General features: G+C 35.2%; 1 non-coding gene across 1 annotated transcript; it reads right to left on the bottom strand.

Annotated features, from left to right (window-relative positions):
- Positions 1-3,580: 3,580 nt before the first annotated feature.
- On the bottom strand, positions 3,581-3,687 carry LOC139903119 (small nucleolar RNA R71). The gene has a single exon (XR_011777963.1). It is a non-coding gene; the product is annotated as a small nucleolar RNA R71 (small nucleolar RNA).
- Positions 3,688-6,655: the final 2,968 nt, after the last annotated feature.

Here is a 6,655-nt window from a genome sequence, read left to right as displayed (position 1 = left end):
AAAAGTACAAAGTACAATCCAAGTGGTTCAAATTATTGATGAGAAACGTCTAAAAATTACAAGAGTACAAGCCATGAAACATAAAGTACAAGATATTAAATCGTACGAAAAGGCGTTCGAAAATCTGGAACCGAGACATGAACCAACTTTCAGCGCGCGACGCAATGGACCAAAAATTACAAGTCAACTATGCACAAGAATATAATATAATATATAATTAATTATATATATTATTATATATTATAATTATACGTAGCCCACGTTTTGGATTTAATCTATGAGCTGGATTCCAGACCTCCGCACTCGCGGAGCTTTGATGAAGAAAACCTCCGCACTCGCGGAGCACAACAGTGAAACGTGGGCCTATAAAAGGTCGCGCATTCTGATCGATTCATTACCCCTTTTCTTTCTTTTCTATATACGTAAAAATTTATTTATATATTATAATTTTAATTTTAATTTAAGTTTAATAATAATAAGGTTATAGTGGCGAATGTTGTAAGTGTGTAAGTCGAAATTATGTCCGTGTAACGCTACGCTATTATTAATCATTGTAAGTTATGTTCAACCTTTTTGAATTAATGTCTCGTAGCTAAGTTATTATTATGCTTATTTAAATCGAAGTAATCGTGATATTGGGCTAAATATTAAGATTGGGTAATTGGGCTTTGTACCATAATTGGGGTTTGGACAAAAGAACGACACTTGTGGAAATTAGACTATGGGCTATTAATGGGCTTTATATTAACTAAATGATACCTCGTTAATTTAATATAAAGATTACCATTTGACATATTTATATATAACCACATACGCTTAATCGGGTACGGTGGGCGAGATATCTATAAATACGAATTATTGTTCATTTGACCGGATACGGGAATGGATTAATAGTTAATGGACTCATTAAAATAGGGGTGGATTACATTAAAGGGTAATTGGTGTAATTGTTAACAAAGTAGTAAAACCTTTGACTACATGCAGTCGATAACCTGGTGTATTCATTAAACAAAGTATTAAGACCTTGTTACAGTTCGAATCCCCAATTAGTTGGAATATTTGACTTCGGGTATAAGGATAATTTGACGAAGACTCTCGCACTTTATATTTATGACTGATTGACTATTATGGACAAAACCGTATGGACATATCGAATAATCCAGGCCAAAGGACAATTTACCCATGGTAATAAATTAAAATCATCACGTCAAACATCATGATTACGAAAGTTTAAATAAGCATAATTCCTTTATTTTATATTTTATCGCACTTTTAATTATCGTATTTTTTAATTATCGCAATTTTATTTACTGTCATTTTATTTATCGCACTTTTATTTATCGCAATTTTATTTATCGTCATTTACTTTACGCTTTAAATTAAGTTATATTTATTTTTAATATTTTACATTAGGTTTTAATTGCGACTTAAGTTTTTAAAATCAACAAACCGGTCATTAAACGGTAAAACCCCCTTTTATAATAATAATAATACTACTTATATATATATATATATATATATATATATATATATATATATATATATATATATATATATATATACAAATATAGTTTTAAAAATATAGCGTTAAACTTGTCCCTGTGGACGAATCGGACTTACTAAAAACTACACTACTGTACGATTAGGTACACTGCCTATAAGTGTTGTAGCAAGGTTTAGGTATATCCACTCTATAAATAAATAAATAACTTGTGTAAAATTGTATCGTATTTAATAGTATTTCGTAGTAAAAATATAACTATTTCGTACCCCTCTGCTTTAACATCAATTATGCACGATAGTTTGATGTTTGAATACAAGAACCATTCTTGTTAAGTTTAATCCTTTAGATTCAACTAGTTGATATGTTCATTTGATTAAGAAACATCATCTTGTTAAGTTAATGTATTGATTTACACCTAGTGACATGTGTTTATCCGTCTTTTACCAAAAGGGATAAGCTGAGTTCAAATGGTTAATTTACATAAGAATATAAGAACGACTCTTGTAGATACTTTGGAATAGCTTAATTAGTATGTGTAATTGTCTAGGAGAATGACTAATTCCTTAGAATCTGTTATACACACTTTCAACTACCTAGTTCCATTAATTAACATGTGTTAGTGATTTGCCTTATCTATTGACGTTTATAGGGATCTTATTATAACACTTAGTTAATTATTTGGGTTGGGTGAATTGAGCATTTAACCGGACCAAGGGAATGAACTAAGTTAAACCTTTAGTTTATATATGAGTGGATCATGTACAACACACCATTGACTTGATCATTCTTCAAGCCTTCAAACTAGTTGAATTAGTTGATTACAAATAGGAGGTCTTAGATGACAAGAACATCACTTGCGTCGTGTAATCCCGTTTGAGTGTTTGCGCAAGACTACTTATGGTGAACCAATTAATTAGTTCTCGTGCATAACCAATCAATCCGATCTTAATCCTAAATAACATTCAACATTAAGGGTAAAAAGTCTAGGTGAGCATATTTCCTTAATTTGATATCAAAACTATCTTTTACTTTCATAAACTTAAAATACCAAAAACATTGTCTTTTAATCTTATTCATCACTTGATTCGCCCATCGTAAAAGGGCAAACCAAAATATCTTGTAATTGTAATTTTATTAGTTAATCACAATTTAGTTTATAATCCTAATTTGACTTAGATATTATCTTTGAAACGATACACAGATTTTACCATTTATTATACTACTACACGATCGGGTACACTGCCCGTTAGTGTGTAGCAATCTTTAATCGGTATTTTTCCATACTATTTCATACAACAATTCATTTTGCACATCAAGTTTTTGGCGACGCTGCCGGGGACAGTTTTGTGTCAAAATATAATTATTAACTAATTTGTGATTAAGTAGTTTCTTAATTCTTTTTAAATTATTAATAGTCTTTGATTATTAGACTTATAGAATCGGTGCGTTTAATAGTTTTGTTAGTTGTGTGATTGACAGATTTTAGGTTGCATATGCCACATACCCGAAGTTTAGATTCTCCATTACTTACACCGCTTACAGAACCTGATAGAAAGCTTGGTAGAATCCCAAAAGAAGAACTTGAACTTTTTGAATCTTCATCAAAGCAAGAAACTTTTGATTCAGAATCAAGTACAACCAAGCCAAGATATTCTGAATTTGAACCTGTTCATCCTCCAAATTTTGAAATGGAAGGAGAGGCAAGACAGGTGGTACCAAGACAATCAATGGCGGCCAAGATGAAGGAAACCCGAACCGGACAAGGAAGTGCAATTACTCCGCCCACAGGAGAAGCAAAATTTCAAATAAAAGGACCTATTCTCCAAATGATTAACAACAGATGTCAATTTGGTGGTGGTCCAAATGAAGATGCAAATGAACATATTCGTCTTTTTCAAGAGATAATTCAAACTTCAACCAGACACCGATCAAGCCATATTTTTAAGACTTTTCCCATGGACACTCCACGGGGAAGCACGGAGTTGGTTAGATTCATTGCCCGAGGCTACGATAGAAACATGGGATGGTATGTTCGAAAAATTTCTTAAGAAATATTTTTCAGCTTCTAAGTCCGCGAGACTCCAACAAGAAATTTCCCAATTTTGTCAAAAGCCGATGGAAACCTTGTATGAAGCATGGAATCGATTTTCTAAAATGCTAAGAGGTTGTCCAAACCATGGTTTGGATACCTTCTAAAAAGTCCAAATCTTTTACAAGGGTTGTGATGTTGCAATCCGGATTTCTATTGATCAAGCGGCTGGAGGTTCACTCATGGACAAAACCGAGCAAGAAGCTTATGAGATAATCGAGACGCAAGCCAATTATTCTCATGAGTGGCATCAAGAAAGACCAATTACTCGTCATGCCCAAGTCCAAAGTGCCGGTGCTTATGATGACCTTAGTTCCCTAAGTGTGAAAATAGACGGTGTTGCTCGAAATATAGACAAGATCACCAAGGAAATTCATAGTATGAAGGTGGGTTGTGAATACTGTGGTGGTCTCCATTTAGGAAAAGATTGTGATGCCGGTTTAACAATGGCTCAGAAAGAAGAAGTGGCTTTCATAAGCCAAAGAAATAATAATCAATTTCAAGGAAGAGCCCAGTTTAACCGAAACTTCAACAACCCATACAACCCTCAAGGTCAAAATTCCAATTACCAACAAGGGTCAAGTAGTGGTTTTAACAACAAACTCGGGATTTTTATCAAAAACCCCAACAGGAAGAGAAAAAGTCAAATTTGGAGAGTATGTTAGAAAAGTTGATTGCATCACAAACTCAACTTGTTACAAACATAAACCAAACGAATGAGAAAAATGAACATCAGTTTAGAAACCAACAAGCCTCAATTCAGAATTTGGATAAGCAAATGAATGGGTTAGCTAGTTTACTTAGTGAAAGAAAACCAGGAAGTTTACCGGGCGATACTAATAAGAACCCCCTAAATGAGCACGCCAATGTTATCACCGCACGGAGTGGTCTAGCATACGAAGCTCCAAGAATGCCCGAAGATTCTGATTTCAGTGTTCCGTTGAACCAAAATGATGAACCGGTTAAGGAGCCGGAACAAGTGGTTGAGAAAGAAGAACGTGAGAAACCCGTAGTGAAGCCATATCAACCACCGCTCCCATACCCAAGGAAACAACAACAAGAAAGGCTCGAAGCCGAAAGGTCAAAATTTCTAGATATGTTTAAATAAATTAACATAAATATGTCTTTCATTGATGTGATTTCAGGTATGCCCAAGTATGCTAAGTTCTTAAAAGGCTTACTTACTAATCGGAAGAAAATGGAGGAACTTTCATCCGTCACCATAAATGCTAATTGTTCCGCAATTTTGATGAACAAAATACCAAAGAAGTAAGCAGATCCTGAGAGTTTTACCATACCATGTCTCCTAGGAGATTTGGAATGCATTAAAGCATTAGCGGATTTAGGGGCTAGCATAAATTTAATACCTTATTCATTATATGTTAAGCTAGACCCCGGGGTACTAAAACCAACCCGAATGGAAATTCAACTAGCGGACCGCTCTATTAAATTCCCTCGTGGAATTTTAGAGAATATGTTAGTAAAAGTGGGTACCCTAGTATTTCCGGCCGATTTTGTAATTTTGGACATGGAAGAGGACACACGTGTGCCTCTTATATTGGGTCGACCTTTCCTCAATACCGCTAGAGCTATGATAGATGTTCATGGGCAGAAATTGACCCTTAGCATTGAGGATATTAAGGTTACCTTTTCCGTTGACCATGCCTTGCAATACCCTGAGTCTACTGATGATAAATATTATTATTTACAAACTGTAGACACGTATTCAGAGTTGTTGCAGGAATTTCCAGAATTGCAAGGTTCGGGAGAATGCATTTTGGCAGAAGGTGATGAAGAGAACATGGTGGAAGAAGTGGAGATGTTGACCACCTTGATGGCTAACGGTTATGAGCCAAATGATGAAGAATACAGAAAGTTGGATTTAAAAAATGAGTACCGATGTAAAACATCGATTGAAGAACCTCCCGTTTTGGAACTAAAGCCACTTCCAAGTCACTTGGAATATGCTTACCTTCAAGAGGATTCTACTCTCCCTGTTATCATTTCATCCGAACTCTCTGTAAGTGAGAAGTCTAAACTTGTTTCCATGTTAAAAGCCCATAAACCGGCTCTAGCATGGAAAATTCATGACATCAAGGGTATAAGTCCCTCTTATTGTACACATAAGATATTAATGGAAGATAACTATAAGCCATGTGTACAAAGACAAAGGTGACTGAACCCTAATATGCAAAAAGTCGTTAAAAAGGAGATTGTCAAACTCCTTGATGCGGGTCTTATTTACCCAATTTCGGATAGTCCTTGGATGAGTCCGGTCCAATGTGTACCCAAAAAGGGTGGCATGACCATTATCACCAACGAAAATGACCAACTAATTTCCACTAGGACTATCACGGGTTGGAGGGTATGTATTGATTATAGAAAATTAAATGATGCTACCCGAAAAGACCACTTTCCCCTTCCCTACATTGATCAAATGTTGGAAAGGTTAGCAGGAAAGAACTTTTATTGTTTTCTTGACGGTTTCTTGGGATATTTCCAAATCCCTATAGCACCCGAGGACCAAGAGAAAACCACCTTTACATGCCCTTATGGTACTTTCTCTTATCGACGTATGCCCTTTGGCTTATGGAATGCTCCTGCTACCTTTCAAAGGTGTATGGTAGTTATTTTTCATGATATGATTGAAGACTCTATGGAAGTATTCATGGATGACTTTTCAGTCTTCGGTGATTCTTTTGACTCATGTCTTAATAATCTTGAGCGTATGTTGATTAGGTGTGAAGAATCTAATCTTGTGCTTAACTGGGAAAAATGCCATTTTATGGTAAGAGAGGGCATTGTATTAGGTCATAAAATTTCTTGTGCAGGTATGGAGGTGGATAGAGCTAAAGTGGAAGTCATAGCCAAATTACCACCACCGTCAAACGTGAAAGGTGTAAGAAGTTTTCTGGGGCACGCCGGTTTTTACTGTCGATTCATTAAAGATTTTTCTAAAATTACAACCCCTATGAACAAACTTCTAGAGAAAGACGCTCCATTTGTCTTTACGGACGAGTGTCTAAACACCTTTAATCTTCTTAAAACAAAGCTCACACAAT

The sequence above is a fragment of the Rutidosis leptorrhynchoides genome, chromosome 3, assembly GCF_046630445.1.
Source record: "Rutidosis leptorrhynchoides isolate AG116_Rl617_1_P2 chromosome 3, CSIRO_AGI_Rlap_v1, whole genome shotgun sequence".
Lineage (NCBI taxonomy): Eukaryota > Viridiplantae > Streptophyta > Magnoliopsida > Asterales > Asteraceae > Rutidosis > Rutidosis leptorrhynchoides.
This window is presented reverse-complemented; position numbering and strand designations above follow the sequence as displayed.